General features: G+C 42.5%; 1 long non-coding RNA gene across 1 annotated transcript in view; it reads right to left on the reverse strand.

Annotated features, from left to right (window-relative positions):
* Positions 1-12,724, reverse strand: part of LOC114892611 — a 236,475-nt gene extending 223,751 nt beyond the window's left edge. The window contains exon 1 of the long non-coding RNA XR_003792757.1: positions 12,659-12,724. This is a non-coding gene — a long non-coding RNA (uncharacterized LOC114892611). The remainder of the gene's footprint in view (positions 1-12,658) is intronic.
* Between the last annotated feature and the right edge of the window lie 6,963 nt (positions 12,725-19,687).

Here is a 19,687-nt window from a genome sequence, read left to right on the forward strand (position 1 = left end):
AACACTCTATGACAAATTACAGCGAGATCCTTTTTGACCCACCTCCTAGAGAAATGGAAATAAAAACAAAAATAAACAAATGGGACCTAATGAAACTTCAAAGCATTTGCACAGCAAAGAAACCATAAACAAGGCGAAAAGACAACCCTCAGAATGGGAGAAAATATTTGCAAATGAAGCAACTGACAAAGGACTAATCTCCAAAATTTACAAGCAGCTCACGCAGCTCAATATCAAAAACACAAACAACCCAGTCCAAAAATGGGCAGAAGACCTAAATAGACATTTCTCCAGAAAAGATATACAGATTGCCAACAAACACGTGAAAGGATGCTCAACATCACTAATCATTAGAGAAATGCAAATCAAAACTACAATGAGATATCATCTCACACCGGTCAGAATGGCCATCATCAAAAAATCTACACACAATAAATGCTGGAGAGGGTGTGGAGAAAAGGGAACGCTCTTGCACTGTTGGTGCGAATGTAAATTGATACAGCCACTATGGAGAACAGTATGGAGGTTCCTTAAAAAACTAAAAATAGAACCATCATACGACCCAGCAATCCCACTACTGGGCATATACCCTGAGAAAACCATAATTCAAAAAGAGTCATGTACCATAATGTTCATTGCAGCTCTATTTACAATAGCCAGGACATGGAACCAACCTAAGTATCCATCAACAGATGAATGGATAAAGAAGATGTGGCACATATATATAATGGAATATTACTCAGCCATAAAAAGAAACGAAATTGAGTTATTTTTAGTGAGGTGGATGGACCTAGAGTCTATCATACAGAGCAAAGTAAGTCAGAAAGAGAAAAACAAATACCGTATGCTAACACATATATATGGAATCTAAAAAAAAAAAAAGGTCATGAAGAACCTAGGGGTAAGATGGGAATAAAGACGCAGACCCACTAGAGAATGGACTTGAGGACATTGGGAGGGGGAAGGGTAAGCTGGCACAAAGTGAGAGAGTGGCATGGACTTATAAATACTACCAAATGGAAAACAGATAGCTAGTGGGAAGCAGCCACATAGCACAGGGAGATCAGCTCGGTGCTTTGTGACCACCTAGAGGGGTGGGATAGGGTAGGTGGGAGGGAGGGAGAGGCAAGAGGGAGGAGATATGGGGATATATGTATATGTAGAGCTGATTCACTTTGCTATAAAGCAGAAACTAACACACCATTGTAAAGCAATTATACTCCAGTAAAGATGTTAAAAAAAAAGAAGGCATTTGGGAGGGTGGGATAGAAATAAAAATTATTGTGCACCTAGCTTGTGTTTTGATTTTATTCGTAACTTTTCATTCATTTATTCATTCATCCAACAATATTTATTAAGCTAATTTGTGCCAGGCACTCTGCTAAACACTGCATATACAAGACGAGTAATATAGGCATGATCTCTGCCATCATGGAGCTTACATTCTCATGGGTGGAAAGTGTACAAGGAATTGAACTAATTACGACACAATTATTATTTAATGACAAACATGGTAAGTTGTACGAAGTCAGAATACATCTTCCATGGGGATCTGACTTACTTGAGGGAGATCGAGGAATCTGGCTGAGCCTTGAAGCATGAGTAAGAACTTCTGAGATAAAACGTGGGGATGGCAGAGGGAACTACATGAGCAAAGGCCCTGTGGTAAGTGGGTAGGAGCTTAGAGCTTTTGAAGAACTGAAGGCAGCGTGGGTGAAATTCAGACAGCAAAAGAAGAATGGTGGGGTACATGACAGCCAGGGCAGGCAAGGCCTTGGAGGCCTTATTAAGACACTATAAGTTACCTCATTTGTACCTCACCAATGTCTGCATTTTATAGACTCAGAGCACCAGTAACATGCTCAGGGTTCCATCACTGGAAAGAGGCGAGGCCAGCACTCAAACCCACTTCTGTTTAATTCCAAGCCTGTGTTCTTTCTGCCACCCCATCTGTCTCCCTCTGCAGTTCCCTCCACCTTCTGCAGTGAGATGATTCACTACAAACAGAAATTATAAATCAAGTCTGTGTTTCTATATAGAATCTCCCCATATAGAAATGCAGTACCTGTGCTTATATACAGATACATAGATAGGAAGGAACAAAATAAAAGGAACAAAAGGATTAACTTTAGGGAAACTGACCTTCACTCTATGGAGGAAAAGAGTGGCCTGCACCTCCTAGCCAGTCTGCTGCAGAATTCAAAAAGTTTCCTATCATTGGACCACAATATAAGTTAATCAGACAAAGTCATTCATTGATTCATTTATCAGTATTTACTGAGCACTTATGTACCAAGTACTAGAGACACAGATGAAAATACAGAATCTGAACACTAGTGGAGCTTACAGTCTTTTCTAGAAGAGAGGAGAGAAGCAATGTATTTAGCCAAATTCAAATCAGAAATTCCTAAAGTTTTAACAGGAGATAAGGGAGGAGAGTGGTAATATTTTATGCTTACTACTTATTCCTACCAGGATTATCTCTTTCTATCTGACTCCTTCACCCCAAAGTTTTCCAAATATGATCACCCCAAAACTTAAGGTCAATAAAAATTGCTATTATTTGGTAAATAGGGAAGACCACATTGTGAATAAAATTTAAGCAGTGGGCAAGGACATTCTGGGGCATGATCAAAAAATTGTACAAATTTTGGAAAACTGTACAAATCTTCCCCCAAAAAGTCTGATCCAGTTCCAAAATCAGCAATGTACATGAGATTGCTCCAGTCCTCTTCCAGATGGTTTGAGGAAATATGAGCTGAGTCCTAGACATAATGCTAGAGATATGAAATGGACAAATAAAAAACTTCATTAAAATCCTAAAATAAAATAGAAAAATCTGCAGCAGATGGTATGGATTATAGACAGTTAAATGTCTGACAAAGGCAGTAATGATTTTTTTTTTTTATCAGCAACAAGGATTTGGGAGAAAGATGGAAAGATTGAATTATAGAAAATACGGTATTGATTTTTGAAAATGGAAGTAAGATTGATCGTAGCCAGTACCTCAGGTAAACTTCTTCGATCCCTATTAAAATGTTCAGTTTGAGTCTAACAATCAAGGAGGCAACTCAGCACACTTTCCTGAGACCCAGAGGGAGGTGATGGGGAAGGAAAAGCGTCCATCTTCCCACTCTTCTCCAGGAGGTGGTCAATAACTGCTCAGAGCAGTGCCACCCCATGACCTTGGGGGACCAGTACACCTGCCCACAGTCCAGAGAGGTGACTAAGTGGGGAAGGCCTGCTAAGTCCCATACACCAGTCTGCTGCACATCAAAAGCACACTGTGTGTGTGTGTACATATATGCACATATACATCACCAGTTATCCTCCTTCCTCTCTTTTTTTTTTTTTTTTTTTTTTTTTGCGGTACGCGGGCCTCTCACTGTTGTGGCCTCTCCCGTTGCGGAGCACAGGCTCCGGATGCACAGGCTCAGCGGCCATGGCTCACGGGCCCAGCCGCTCCGCGGCATGTGGGATCTTCCCGGACCAGGGCACGAACCCGTGTCCCCTGCATCGGCAGGCGGACTCTCAACCACTGCGCCACCAGGGAAGCCCATCCTCCTTCCTATCTTAAGAGTGATTTCTTCTGCCCAATCATCAGCTAGAACTTGGCAAAGGAGAACAAGAAACTCGGACCATCACAGCACATCAAAGGTCTCTCCCAATATACTCCCCAAACTAAGATGCATAAGAACGTCTTCCTCATCCTCTTTGGAGACCATTAAGTCAGAGCTGAGCCTAAGAACCGCCTTCTCTTTCTCCCTTCCAAGAACACCTCAGAGGGCATCATTCCTTACATTTCCTGCAGTCACCCTTCCCTTGAGTAAAATGTTAAAAATGGCAATAGACTATAAGAACCTTGCTTTCAAGGACAAAAAATCCTTACCATATAATACTTTGTGCCAGCCCTGCCCACACCAAATTTATTCTCATTAGTATATATTGACTCTCACTTTCTCATCTTCCAACATTATGAACCTTAATTTGATTGGCCATTCAGCCCAGTTTCCAAGATTTGAGCATATGTAGCTGTCTGTTCGTCATGTCCATTGTGATAAGTGTCCTTGGTAGGTTGTCAGCTGCTTCTGATGTGTAAATCTGTGGTCTAGACTCACTCAAAGTGTGGTTTCAGGATAAACAAAATCAGCAGAATTACTAGAGAAACGCAAATCAAAACTACAGTGAGGTGCCACCTCATACCAGTCAGAATGGCCATCATTAAAAGGTCTACAAATAACAAATGCTAGAGAGGGTGTGGAGAAAAGGGAACCCTCCTGCACTGTTGGTGCAGCCACCATGGAAACGTAAGTTGGTGCAGCCATTATGGAAAACAATACGGAGTTTCCTCAGAAAACTAAAAATAGAACTACCATATAATTCAGCAATTCCACTCCTGGGCATATACCCAGACAAAACTATAGTTCAAAAAGATACATGCACCCCTATGGTCATAACAGCACTATTCACAATAGCCAAGACATGGAAACAACCTAAATGTCCATCGACAGATGAATGGATAAAGAAGATGTGGCACATATATACAATGGAATACTACTCAGCCATAAAAATGAATGAAATAATGCCATTTGCAGCGACATGGATGGACTTAGAGATTATCATACTAAGTGAAAGAGAAAGGCAAATGCCATATGATACCACTTATATGTGGAATCTAAAATATGGCACAAATGAACATACCTATGAAGCAGAAACAGACTCACAGACTTAGAGAATAGGCCTGTGGTTGCCAAGGGGGTGGGAGAGGGAAGGACTGGGAGTTTGGGGTTAGCAGATGCAAACTATAATATATAGAATGGATAAACAACAAGGTCCTACTGTATAGCACAGGAAACTATATTTAATATCCTGTGATAAATCATAGTAGAAAATAATATAAAAAACAATATATATATATATAACTGAATCACTTTGCTGTACAGCAGAAATTAACAGAACATTGTAAATCGACAATACTTCAATTAAAAAAAAAAGAAAGGAAATAAAATACAAATGTCAGAATGAAAAAAAAAAAAATCAGCAGAACTCCAGGCCTCACCCCAGATCTCCCAAGTCAAAGTCTGCATTTTAACACTACCCCCTGGGTGATCCTTACGCACACGAAAGGTTAAAAATCACTCCTGAGAAGTAGGAGTTCTCTGTCTAAACTGCAAGGCACTTGTCATACTCCTGAATACAGGTTGGGAGTAAATCATGAAATGTTAACTGAGTCACCAGAATGGGATTTTATAGAGCTAGAGAGGGAAAATATAAGAAATGGTGGTTGTTATACTATTTACAGCTAGACTCCAAATTTTATGTCCTTTATACGAAGCACTTAGAGAACTCAGTAACTCTGTATATTTAAGTGGTGTAAGTGCCACAGAAGTTCAAAGAAAGGAGAGCTTGATGTGGGATTTCCAGGTAGGGGAGAATACAGTGGAGACAGCAGGACTTGAACTCAGGATCAGTGGATAAGATCTCTAAAATATGACTACTAGGAAAATCTTCTAAATCCAAAACAGATGGGTTGAATTGTCAGATAGTGGTTACCAACCATGTGAACTTTAATAAATCACTTCTTTTCTCCAAGCATCAATAAACCAGGAAGGTGATACAGCACAGTGGAAACAAGATTTGGTGTCAGAAGGACTCGCCTCCAATTCTAGCCAGACTATGTCACCTTGGAACAGTTACCTTACCTTGCTAAGCCTAAGCATCCTACCTAAAAATGAGAGTAATACTTGAGAATTCAATTATAAGAAAAGGTATACAAAGTTCCCAGGTCAACATCTGTCGCATAATAGGTGGTCAACCAACATTACTTTACCTTTTCTCCTCCCTTCCTTCTAGCAAAGAGCTGAGCCAGCACAAACGTGAACTAAATCTAGATCTGAGTTGGTAAGGACAATACAGATGAGGAAAGTCCTGAAGACCTCAAGCTTGATGTGGCAAGAAGGATCATTGTGCAAAGGTGAAAACAGTATTTTAGGAATACCAGCCTAGCAGTGTGTCCAGAGTGGACTAGAGAGGCAGGTGCTGGTGGTGGTGAATTGGCAAGTTCACTGAAACGCATAAAGGACTTTGTACCAGCTTTCACAGCACATCTGTGCTGGCCGCTTGTCTCTGCTCTCAGATCCCCTCTACGCTTGTCTGCTCTAACCTGCATATTCAAGGACTGGATTTCTTGCCAACTGGCTTCCAGGTAGGATCAGCCAATGGGAGGCTAGAAAGCTTGAGTAGGAGGAGGAAAGAACCTGTTTATCCTTTCCTCTCCCTGCACGAGGTGGCATCTTAGAGAGCTTATTTCTCCTGGGAGTCTCCAACTCCAACAGGCAATCCTGGCCTCTGTGCTCCCAGCTCCCACTAGGCAGCCTCTGCAGAGCTCCCAAACACCTCCACCCTCCGTGGTCTCTCTGGTCTGGGGGTGGGACAAGCTTCCAGCCATTGCCAACCTCTGGGTTGCTGTACCCTCTCCTCTATGGCGTCTCATTTTTATCATCACCTAGGTAACAATACTATAATATAACAGAACTATAATACAGCTTCCTGTACTATATTATTCGTTCTATTGAAAGATTAAAAGTGGTTTATATTTCCCTACTAGACCTTATCTGACAGAGCATCTATATCAAAATACATCTCAGATTATTGTTGTATGATGATGTGGGTTTCTAAATCTTGGAAAATATACAATGAAAGCTACATAATGATTGATCTTCCATTGAAGAGTAGGAGAGAAATTGGGGTCAGAACTCTCCAACCAAAACATATCATGAAGCCATTAACACGGGATAATTATTAATCTGGGAATGTAATTGTACCTATGAGCATGTCACATTTAATTTAGCATTTGCATTGGTGATCTGGAAAGGTGAATAACAAACGCAGAAATTAATTCCACAGATCTAATTGGGAGATGTTGCAAACACCCAAATGATGGTGAAATGATCAAAAAGAAAAAAAACCTGAGTTACAGAAATATGGGCAGGATATGGTGGTAAAACTCATCAAAATGCACAGCTGAATCAAAACAGCAAAATGAGATACTGCCTGAAAAATCTACATTCGTATAGTTAAGAGAAAGCAATCAAAACCACGGATATTCCATGAGTAGGAAAGAAAGGAAAAAACAAATCAATCTGAGAAGACGGAGGAGTGACAGCGCAAACTTGGATATAATTTTGAAATACGATGGAGGAAAAAGAGCCTAGTTAAGTTGAGCTCTAACCATGGACACCCTGTGGGTTTTTTTTTTAACAATAACAACAACAACAAAAATGATGTTCTCTCTCCCTCCAACTTCCACTCACTCCCCCCAATTTACACACTATTGATTAGGCCATACTCACTATGCCTTACTCAATTTTGCATAGCTCAATAACAAAAATGAGAAAAATATTAAGAATTGCAAGAACTCTGGGAAATAAAATCTGAAAGATAATCAGCAGGAGGACATGAATGATAAAGGAAGCAGAAAGAGCCAGACTGGCTGAACAATCCTATTGCTAGCACAGACCCAAAGAAAATCAGTCGTATTGTGTGGGACAAACAGATTCCAATTAGAGAATAGATCTCAGTGTTGACCTAATTATTGAATGTCCAGCTCTCATTTTTATGGGATGAATCCAGGCAAGTAAAATAAATTCTTGGAGACAAAACTGCTCTTTCTAATAAGGACAATGACTTCCTCTTTCTCCATGAAACCCCAGGTGGTCAAAACACAAAAGCCCCACACATTATTTTTTGTTCAGTTTGAACCTTAGATCCTTCTATAAGGATAATATTGACTTCAAGGGGTCCAGACAGTGTATTTCCTATGTGGTCAAGAAGGGTTTTCTTTTAGGGAAACAGGAGTTCAAAATAAGGACAAGAACTCTTAACTCTGCAAGGATACAACCAACACAATGTAGCAGCCACCAATGAGACTGCTTGCTTCCAAGTAAAGTATTAGGTGAAAGAAGAGTAAAGGATTAAAGCCAAACACTCACAGCTCCGTGTTAAGCTGGGCTGTTATAATCTAAGTATTCATGAGGAACCATTTTAGAATTTAGAAGGGGGTGGGAGAGAAGTAACTAGAGTCAACTGTAATACAGAGAGGGTCTGTCACATGATCTAATTACAGAAATGAAAGCAACCCAGGAATTATGTGGTCTATTCAAGCCTGCAGGGAGGACGAACAAAGAATATAATTATCCATCAAGCCTGTTGATGAAACAATTACTATTTAAAGCAGATATAGATTTAAAATTAATTTGCTTCTGCATTCTGAGGATTTGGGGACAGAGATAAACAGTGTTTGAAGTTTAATTATCCGTGTGTAAGATGAAGGGGCTCATTTCAATTTGGTTAGCACTGCGAAGCGTTTTGGATGGTGTGAAAGGAAGGACCCGACTCGGCTGAAAAGTCCCAGCACCGCTAAAACCTGTGATTAAAGCGAGTGAGGAAGCTGGTTCAGCCTCATCCCCACAGGATGTGGTAGTATCACGGGAGAGATGGTGCAATTGCAAATTAATATTCAAATGAGCACTAGTTTCAAGTTTACCTGGAGGGGGTAACACACTATCTCTAAAAGAGCAGAAGAGGGCCAGCCAAAGAGTTCCAGACTCCAGAGCCGTGAGATCTGGGGAGTGGAGACCTTCACGCATGTATGAGCAAAGAGGACATCTACCTGCCAGCTACTCTGAATGGACTGATTCTTATCAGAGGCCATGTGTGCAGTGTCCCAGGGCCGAATGGCAGGGCTGAGGGGAGGGCAGGGTGAAAGGGTGAACTGGAGCTGGAGTGCAAGATAAAAAACAGAGACTAGAAAATTCAAAAGTTAAAGAATGACTGTGGATATGCATGGAATTGTGTCTGTGTTCAGACATCAAAACTCCCGGGGACCGAATTTCTAGACGTCAGACCCAACTCACTAGCCGCCATGGAGGAGGTGTGCTCAGTGACCCGGCTGTGCTCAAAGGGTCTGGAGCAGAGCCGGCTACGTGACGTGGTGGTTAAGAGGATGGGCTTGAGAACGGGCCAGCTTGAGTGTAAAGGCCAGCTCTGCCACTTTTCAATCTTATGACCTTCTCAAAGCGTTTGACTCCCCAAGTCCCCTCCATCTCACTGATGACATGACTTTCCTTCTTTCCTCATTGCGTGGCTGTAAGTATTAAATATGGTTATGAGGGAAAACCTCAGTGTCCTCTCCCTACTTAAACTTCCAAGGGTTCCCCATAGTTTTTTGGGTAAAGAATCTCCTCACCGTGGACTGCAAGGCCCGGCAACGGAGGGACCCCGTCACCTCAGCCACCTTCCCTTTCCCCTCCCCACCACTCTCTCCACTCCGGCCATGCAAGCCTCCTTTAAGTTCTCTGCTTTCTCTCCTGCTTCAAGGCCTACCCGTTTACTTTTGTCTCTGCCTTGGAACACTTTCCCTTCCCCCCTCCTTTAACCAGTTAACCGTTATCTATTCATTCTGCAGATCTCAACTCACAGTATCTTGGGTGGTAGTTAGCAGCACAGGCTCTGAGGACTACCTGTCAGGTTCAAAACCCCAACTCCACCACTTACTATCTGTGTGACTTCTGCCCATCTAAGAGTCAGCTTACTTCCTACAAAATGGGCACGAACACCTGCACCTACCTCATACCATTGTTGTAAGGGGCACAGGAATTAATACACATGACAGACAGTCTCAGCACACAGCCTGGTCTACGGGGACCACTGGAAAACTGCTCTTGCCGTATTCCCCAAAGCCCTCCGTTCCATGTCACTTGTCAAGGTAGCAATTTTATGTTTGTGTGATTATTTCAATATGCCCATCTCTTCACTAGAATGGAAGCTCCATGGGGGCAGGAACTTTCCAGTGTTTAGTCCACAGTATAGATTCAGTTCCTAGCAGAACAGACACCCAAACATTTGCTTGAGGAATAAATGAATGGAAATGCTGAGCCCAGTGCCTGGCACCTAGCGGGACCTCGATAAATACTAGCTCTTCAGTAACAACCCACTGATAACGCCAACTGATAATTGAAAAAACTAATAATCACTTTGCCCAGAGGTTCTCAACTGGGAGTCATTTTGCCCCCCAGGGAAGACTGGCAATACCTGGACAGGGCGGGGAGAGAAGCATGCGGGTGCTACTGGGATCGAGTGTGAAGAGGCCAGGGAGGCTGCTAAACATCCTACAATGCACAGGGCAGCTTTCCCATGACACAGAGTTATCCAGCACAAAAATGGCAACAGTACTAAGGTTGAGAAACCCTGAATTTTGCCTTGTCATTTTTCACTGATTGCTTAATTCACCCGTTGTTATAGCAGGCAAATCCAGCTTAAGGTAATCATTCTTGCCTTTCATTCTGTCCATTTCTGTAGGTATAAGGCCATCTTTGCCTCCCCCTCGGTCCCCAGACTCTCTTGGCCTAACGGCACAGTCTCATTTCTTCTCACCCCTGTGCCGGGTGAGAGCCTGAAATTTGGGCACGTGGGTGAGGCTGAAGAAAAACACACACTCCAAGACGTCTCCCATTTTGTTCCCTCTTTTGCCTCATACACATATTCCTATTTTCAGCAGAGCTTTCAGTAGAAGCCAAATGTGAGTACCACTACTTGGCTTTTAGGACAGAGCTCTGTTTCGAATGTCATGCTTCAAGAAAGTTCATGTAGCCAAAAAGTAGGGCAGGGGCCAACATGTTTGATCTCTCATATCTAATACAGAGGTCACTCTAAGATACAAGAGAATTTGCTCCAACCATAAGCCCTGGGCTCAAAATTATCAAATATAAATTCATAGGGATGAATTATAGGATCTGAGAAAAAGTAGGATAATGGAACAAAGTTGTTCTGAAGTGGCAATCCCGGTAATATAAAATGCACCAATACACACAAATGCTAGAGGTTAATACAAATTTTAAAACTCAACATTTAGTCGACCGCATAAAATGACATGTTGACAATGGTTAAAAGTATGTCAAACAGAAATTACAAGTGTTGGCAAGGGTGTGGAGAAACTGAACCCCTTGCACGCTGTTGGCTGGAAGGCGTAATGGTTCAGCCACGGTGGAAACCAGTTTGGCTGTTTGTTCCTCAAAAACTTAAACAAAGAGTCACCCTATATCCCAGCAATTATATTAGTACCAGTATAAACTAGGCATAGAACCAAAAGAATTGAAAACAGAGGAACAAGAACATGGATGTGTATATTCACAGCAGCACTATTCACAACCCCAAAACGCTGAAGTAACCCAAATACCCATCAACAGATAAATGGATAAATAAATGGTGGTATATCCTTACAATGGAATATTATTCAGCCATATACAGGAAAAAGTACTGATACTTGCTACAGCATGGATGAACCTACAAAAATCGTATGCAAAATAAAGTCACATAGTATATGATTCTGTGTATATACAATTCTAGAATAGATAAATCCATACAAACAGAATGTGGATTAGTTGTTTCTAGGCACTGGAGAAAGGGGGAAATGCAGAGAAATGCAGGAAAACTGCTTAATGGGTAAGAGGTTTTACCTATTAACACAGAATATCATCTCCTTTAAATTAAGGCGGAAACGTTTTGGAACTAGATGGACGTGATTACACAACACTGTGAATGTACTAAATGCCACTGAATTGTCCACTTTAAAAATGGTTGATTTTATGTTATGTAAATTTCATCTCAATAAATTCTCTTTTAAAGCGTGCTAAAATCGCACAAACTTGACAGACACTGAAAAAGAGAACACCTCAAAATGGAAATAGATGCAGTAGCCTGGGGGACTGTATGTAATCTATTTTTGCAGTCTTGATATCACTTTGTTTCTTTCAAAGTAATATGTATTGGCTATAAAAACTTAAGAAAATACATAAAAGTACCACAAAGAATATATAAGGCTCTATGGATAATATTTCCAGTTTTTCAAAATATATATTCTTTAATGTCAATGTCAAATTAACTTTGCAATTAAAAAAAAAACCAAGACCCTGTGCATTAAGTAATATAAACCTACACAGTTGAACATTTATTTCTGCCAGAGCTATTATTATAAGCTTGTTTCTTTCTGTGGGCAGAGGCTGGGCTGGGGGACCAAGGGTTGCCAGGGAAGCAGGTAAGTCTGTGACATTTTGGCTAGGGCCTCTCTTCTATCCTTCCACCCATCTCAGACCAGTGTGTCTGGCCCTTACCAGGCTGGCAAATTCTGGTCTCTGTGGGACAGAAAGCTTCCTTCTCCTCATCTGAGCCACTGACCCTCCAAGAAAGAGACTGGAATTTCTACTCCTTTCCCTGCAGAGCCTCCTTCCTGCCCACAGCAAGAGGTCTCCATAACTTATTGTACTCGTAAGCTCTGAGAATGGGGAGATGGGGGCTTAGTATCTTTGACTTCATGAAAAAGATCATTACCTCCAAAATATTTGCAAATGATGGTGAACTGTATGTCTCACTTCCCATCCTACTAAACTTTTTGAGCATAAACATGGATAAAATGAGAAAGAAACAAAAAGAGGAGCAGAAGTTTGGAGCTTGGCTCAGCATAGAATGGATATGTTACCAGTGAATTAACAATAATCAAAGGTCCATGTTATAAACACACTGCAGTGGTAACTGTCTCCATGAAAAGACACCACCCCAATTCACAGACCCAGAGGTTTTGGGTTTGAATGTTCACTCTTACCTTCATCTATCAGTGGCCTCTCTCTCAATCCAATTTTATCATCAAAGCTTCAGATCCAACATCCATCCTCTTCTTGCAACACTTGTTCCTCCTGTTCTTACAGCAAAACTGCCCTTCCCGAGTCACTTCCTCCTGACGAAAAAGACCAGATGTCAAAGGTGTGCAAGTATCCTCAAGAGATTTCCTCCCTACAGAAACTGATAGGACCAAAAGAGCACTAGTTTACCAAAACATGGTAAAGGAAATAAAAATAGATAATTGCCAGAAATATCAACATTGACAAAAAAGGGCAGAGAATTTTCCAAGTATGGAGTTGCCTCTCTGGCATGGGAAGTCTATCCCACAGCTGATGGAAGGTACTGAGTCTTCTCCGTTTCCCCAGGGAACTTAGCATTAATGGTTTTCCCAAAAACAGCTGCTTGAGGAAACATCACCACAAGCAGATAGAGGAAGCCTAGCCAACTGGTCTTGTCTCTGCTCCTTGCTGTGCATGATGCACAGACATACAGAACCTACAGCAGTAACACAGAGTAACAAATCAAGAGAAATAAAGGAGAGACTAGTCAAACGCTCAGTGTCCTCTTGTTCTGTCTTGTCACGATGCACAGACGTGAGAAATCATAGATGCTTAAGAAAGAAGTGAACTATGCTCATCAGATACCAGCAAAACACTTCACATGTCTGTACATTGTATGGTTTCTATCTCAACCCAAAACCCACCCTGATCAGGAATTTGGAGGCACTTGCCTAGAATGGGGCCTGATTTTAATCTGGGCTGTACAGACCTGCCTACGGGGTCTAAGTGAAGACTCTGCAGAGACAGAGTTTCAGGTATTCAAAAAGGTACACTTCCATATAAACCAAAGTGGCCACCAGATGTGAGGCACTCATGCCCCAAGCTATGAGAAAGTGGAAAAGTCAAAATGCCCCCATGAGCCATTTGGTATCATTGAGTTTCTCCTGGGACACTCTGTACTGCCTGTAAATATGACCAAATCCAATTCTAGGTAGCTTCTGGAACAAGGCAAGTGTTCAGGATTTATTCAGGCCAACATCTGGAAACATGCATGTTCCAGTTAACTCTGTGAAAAAGCGAAGTCATATCCTGGAACTGTCCCCACCCACCCCCACCCCCCGCCCCTCCTCTACCAGCCTAAAAACCTCCACAGCACAATATGTCTCTAAGACGCCTTAAGATAGCATCACAAAATTGGACAATAGCTGGCAGGAATCATCTCCCAGACTTGCCAGACTTGGTATTTTTTAGGGTAGAAAGCATCTAATGGCCACGAGTACGTCATTTAGTGTTTTTCTAATGCATTGCAAGAAGTTCACTCTCTAGCACTGAACTCTGCCAAGGAACCCATCTCAACCTCCCATCCCGCCTCTAGAGAATTTTCATCCAAATATTTTATTAAGCTTGTCCCAAATGCTCAGTATTTGCAGAGTACTTTGCAATAATTTAGTAGCCTTCTCTCAAGACACACCTAGAGAAAGGAGATCTCGCACACACTATCAACATTTACTTTGCAGAGGGAGACCCTGGAGTCTCCAGGGAGGTTTACAGCTAGTGGCCAAGATCTTTTTGGCGTCACAAAGAAGGGGCAGCTGGTTCCACTGGGAAGGGGACCAGTGACTGCAAGGTCTTCCCTTTTGGCTGGTGACAGTCTGTTCTCCATTGAAGTTACTCCTTGGTGCCTTCTTAGACAAAGGTCTATCTTGAAGTATTTTAAGGTGTTGTTTATCGGGAAGAAGTAACATATTAATTAGCTAATACTGTAATATTGGTTCATATGTTAGTATTGATAAAATTTTCACGTATCTGGACAACGTGGTTATCACCCACGGGACAACAGGTCCTGCAGTGATGAGACCTAGGACAGGTAAGTTTGGAAAAGGAAGCTAAAAAGGAAGAGGAGAATTATCCAAAGTAGGAGGTGGTCTAGGACCAGGATACAGGAAACAGTAGGAGGGGGTAGTGATGCGGGCGGGAGAGAGGAAATGAGGGCACTAGACACTTGGCTGATTTGAGATGCAGCAGGAGGAGCAGAGGAAATGAAAACCAGACTTTGCTGAATTGACGAATCTGCCTGAGCCGGCGCTGCGCTTACCGGCACACAGGGAGGAGACCCCAGGGAAGGGGGGGACGTGACTGGTCTTTGATACCCTGCCCTCATTGGCACCACTGCTAAGGGAACAATAAGCTCTCAGAGAGCTGTGAGATTGGGTGGAGTGTCAGGAACAGAGCAGGAGCAGGGGAAAGAGGTAGGAAAGGATCGGAAGTTCTCCAGGTTGGGAAGAGTGGAGTGGGTCAGAAGCCCTGGAATTTCCCATTGGGTGACCATGCCCGGGTCCATCTCCCGGGAAGGTGGCCATGCCGCCACAGTTCACGCCACGGCCAGGCCTCTGGGAGTGCCTCCCGAGCCCATCTGGGATCTCTGATCTCCTAGCAAAGAGTGTGTGAGGAAGGACCACACCACACGCCTATCCTGATTCTGGTGTGGACATGTGCTCCTCAGCTCCATGATCCTCCTTCCCTTTTCTCATCCTCTCTCCCCATATCTCCTGCATGCTCCCTCTAGGACTGCCAAGACAAAATTGTTAAGAGATGCGATTTACTTCTTTGATAAAATGTAATTATTGAGTGGTACTGATTGATAAATCTTACCTAAAAAATTAAAAAGAAATTTAAATATTTAAGTTGCCTATGGATTCCCCTCTACATACAAACACTCTTCACATTTTAGCTTCACAACCTTCTGTGGGCTTACCCTCACTTCCTGGGATTGCCAACCCTTGATGCTGGTCTCTGGCTGCTTTCAGTTCTATCAGGATTCACCCCAAGGGACAGGCCTCATGTTCCTGGCCTTTTCTGACAATTCTTCCTGATAATCTTTCTTACCATCAAAACGTACCTGACCTACCTTCCGTTCCCTGAGAGCTTCCATTCCCTGAGAGCTATTCTGATATACCAACCTATACCAAGAGAAAACACATGCCTTATGGTTTTTTGAGAAATTCAAATGAGAGAAATTAACATATACAGGTAAAGTATTAATACTTTGTTATTATAAGTACATTAGTCCTTATAGGTAACAAACTGACATTTCAGGAGGGACTGAGAGAAATCTCATCTAAACCAGTGGCTCTGTTTGGGGGAATTTCAGGCATCAGGCATGCTGGCCTGGGGGAGGGGAAGACAGGGAGAGGCTGCAGCTTTGACTCTGACATTTTATAAGCCGGCTGCCCACTCCTCATGTGCTCGCTGCCCATCCTATGGCCAGTTCACGTTTTGCTTCATTCAGTTGAATCTGCGGGAAAAAATCAAACCTTAGATTGATCTATAGTTAATAATATTAAGTGTCTGAGGGACACGAGAGCATCAATGTACAGTTAGTCCCCAATTATGGAAAACAGCATATGCCTTAGGGCCAAATATCTTTTAAATCTTCTACAGTTGGCAAGGAACCATTAGGGACTCACTCCCCTAGACAGGGCCAGAATTGCTTCCATTCAGGGGAGTCTGTCAATTTCCAGCTCTGTGATATGGGACAAGATATTCAGCCTCTTTGAGCCTTAGGTGCTTCATCTATAAAATGGGGATAAATCCACCTATCTCACCAGGTTGTAAGGATTCAATGTAACAGTTATGTAGTATCTGCAAAGCACGTAACTCAAGGTTTGTCATACAGGAAACAAGTGAAAAGAGTAGCAGGCATAGCAGCTACTCCCAGGCATTTTAAGAGTGGAAATATTCAGCCTTCAAAAGGTCCTCAAAGGTAGCTGTATGATCTACAGATTAGCCAAAAGACTTGGAAACCAGTTGGGTTTGGGAGTTTCACATTGCCCTTCGAGACAGTTAGCAAACCCATGAAGTGTCTCAACCTCAAGGACAGGAATTTCTGCCCTAGAGATAGACATGACCTGTCTAACCAGAGATAGAGCAGAGGGCCTGGCCAAGCCCTGCAAGACTTCTCCCTCCCACCAAGCCAAGGGTATACCCACTCCCTCTCCTTTTCCTGACCTCACCCTTTTCCACCCACCTACTCCCCACCCCCCTCCCGGCCTAATCTCAACTCCAGGAGTGCTCTTTGCTTTTCAAATGCCTTGCCCAGCTTAATCAGTAACCAGCTGCCCTCCACTTTCAGTTAGTAGCCTGCCCTGACATGAGTTCCTTCTCCTGCCAGCCAGCAGATGTGACTTTTTTAGGAAGATTCAATTCCCAGCCTGCGCCCTTCAGCTAATGACAGCCTCTCTCTCTCTCTCTGAAGGTTACCTGTCGCCAGCCAGCATTCTTGCTCATGAATGCAAAGTAAAGTGTGTGCTTGCCCTGACCTTGGAAAAGCACATCATTCTATATACGAGTTCTAAAAAAGAACATTTGACATTTGCTGTCTTATTTGTGTCAGGACTGAGAAAAGTCCCGTGTGGCAGAATACTCTCTTAGGTTCAGGGATGTGGTTTGTGAATGGCACTTGTCAACTAAACCTTGCAATGATACTCAGCAGGCATGATGTGGAGAAAATGTTAATGAAATCTTGCCTAACTGCCGGAACACATTTGAATAGAATCAAAGTCATATGTGAGATTTTTTTCTCTTATACTAAGTCTTTCCTGCATATATTAACCTTTTGCCAGTTTTTTTTAAAAAGCACAAAACTAGGATGATTCACTCATTCAATCATTCTTCAAACATGTATCGAGTACCCATTACGTACCAGACCCTGTACTGAGCACTGGGACAAAAAATTAAATGAGGCATGGATTATTTTAGGCAAATTATTATTCAAGCTTTTATGCTGAGAACCCAACTTCTTGGTTTGCTAAAAACAGAGCAAAAAGACAACATGCATTTCTGGACCTTCGAGTCATTTGGAAATAGGCAAAGGGAAAGGCAGGGCTCTTAGAAAGAGCAAATAGACTGCAAGCAACCAGAATGGATGAGATGACCTCGGACAGATTGGGATGATCTTTCAGAAGGAGAGTATCCTGACTTGCTGTTGTTTATGAAATAGTCTTTCAAGCAAGAAGGGCCTGCAATGGCCAAGCTAGGCTTGCCCTCCTTGACCAGTCTCTGCCCTGCAGCCTGATGCCACTGAGAGTGAAATCCAGTTGAGCCCTGCTTTCCTGATAGTGGTGCAAGGCGCCATTTAGCAGAAGCTTCCTGATGCAGAACTTTTAGAGAATTCAAGGACTCACTCTGTCATCATCGTAAGTGCATGTTTCCACTGCTGAGTCAGAAGAACTAAACTGGAGCAGGACCAGAAACAAATGATGAGTCAGATGAAAGCTGTAGCTGCAGAGCAAATGCCCCTGGTGCTAAGATTGCTGGGCCATGGTGTGGGGTACCTCTACAAATCCCTAGGGCCCATTCATTCATGCCACAAATGGTTATGGAACATCTCCCATGCTTCAAGAGCTGTCCTAGGTGCTGGGGACAGAGCAGTGAACCAGACAGACAAGGCCCCATCCTCATGAAGCTTATATTGTAGTGGAGAAAGACAATACAAGAATAGTTTATAAGGCTGAAGAACAAAAATTAAAAGATGAGCTAAAGAGTAACCTATAGAAGGTACTTATATCGGTCCAGATTTTATTGCAGACAACAGAAGCCACCCTTGCTAATTTAAACAGAAAGGGATTCTATACAGGGAATTTAGTGATTATAAAATTGTTAAAAGGGCTGGAAGAGTAGGCTCTAGACTGACCTCTCAAGAACAATCCCCAGCCTCCGCATAATCTGTCATAAGAGACTGTTGTATTAGGAAGGTGCTATATCCCTACTGACTGCAGAACTATTCCAGGCCCCAGTGCAATTGAAACAGCTGCTGCAGAGCCGCAGAATCAGCAAGCTGCCCTTTGTTGCTACACATTGTAGCCAAAGCTACAACTGCTTGCTCCAGAATCACACCACGGCCACCACAGTCCATGCCAACAAAATGACGCTGGGTCCCCTCAAAATGGAGACCCTGTGAACCACAAAATTGGTGCCTTGCACTTTGTTCCTGGAAACAAAATCATTTCTAGGATCCAAGCTCCAAGAAAGTTTGGGAAATGTGAATTTCAGTTCTGCAGTCTCAGCATAGGAAAGGAGAGTTTGAATGGATGTTAAACTACCCAATCCATAGTAACTATCACACCATTTTGGAAGGATATTCAAGGAATGCCTCTGGGGGAGGTGGCATTTAAGCTAAGACCATGTAAAGAACCGAGGAAGAAACTTTCCAGGCATAGGGAAAAAAAAACAAAAAACAAGAGTAACAACTCCAGGAATAGTGATTGAGGGCGATAAAGAACCTGGAGGCGTTAGGAGAAGCAGGGCTTAGGAGATCATAGTAAGGACTTGGATTTTATTCAGAGTACTGGAAAACCATACAGAGTTTTATGAAGGGGATCAGCATACCCTGATTTGTATTTTTAAAAGAAAATCCTGAAAGAATGAAATAATGCCATTTGCAGCAACATGGATGGACCTAGAGATTATACTAAATGAAGTCAGTCAGACAGAGAAAGACAAATACTATATGATATCACTTATATGTGGAATCTAAAATATGACACAAATGAACTTATCTACGAAACCGAAACAGACTCACAGACACAGAGAACAGACTTGTGGTTGCCAAGGGGGCGGGGTGGGGGGTGGGGAGGGATGGATTGGGAATCTGGGATTAGCAGATGCAAACTATTATATATGGAATGGATAAACAACAAGGTCCTACCGTATAGCACAGGGAGCTATATTCGATAACCTGTGATAAACCATAATGGAAAAGAATATGAAAAAGAAGACATATATGTATAACTGAACCACTTTGCTGTGCACCAGAAACTAACACAACATTGTAAATGAACTATACTCCAATTAAATATATACTTTTTTTTAAAAGGGGGAATTCCCTGGCAGTCCAGTGGTTAGGACACCGCACTTTCATTGCAGAGGGCCCAAGTTCAATCCCTGGTCAGGAACTAAGATCCCACAAGCTGTGCCACACTGCCAAAAAATACAAAAAGGAAGGAGGGAGGGAG

This window comes from Monodon monoceros, unplaced genomic scaffold, assembly GCF_005190385.1.
Source record: "Monodon monoceros isolate NGI ecotype Baffin Bay Population unplaced genomic scaffold, NGI_Narwhal_1 Super_Scaffold_12, whole genome shotgun sequence".
In the NCBI taxonomy this organism is placed as follows: Eukaryota; Metazoa; Chordata; class Mammalia; order Artiodactyla; family Monodontidae; genus Monodon; species Monodon monoceros.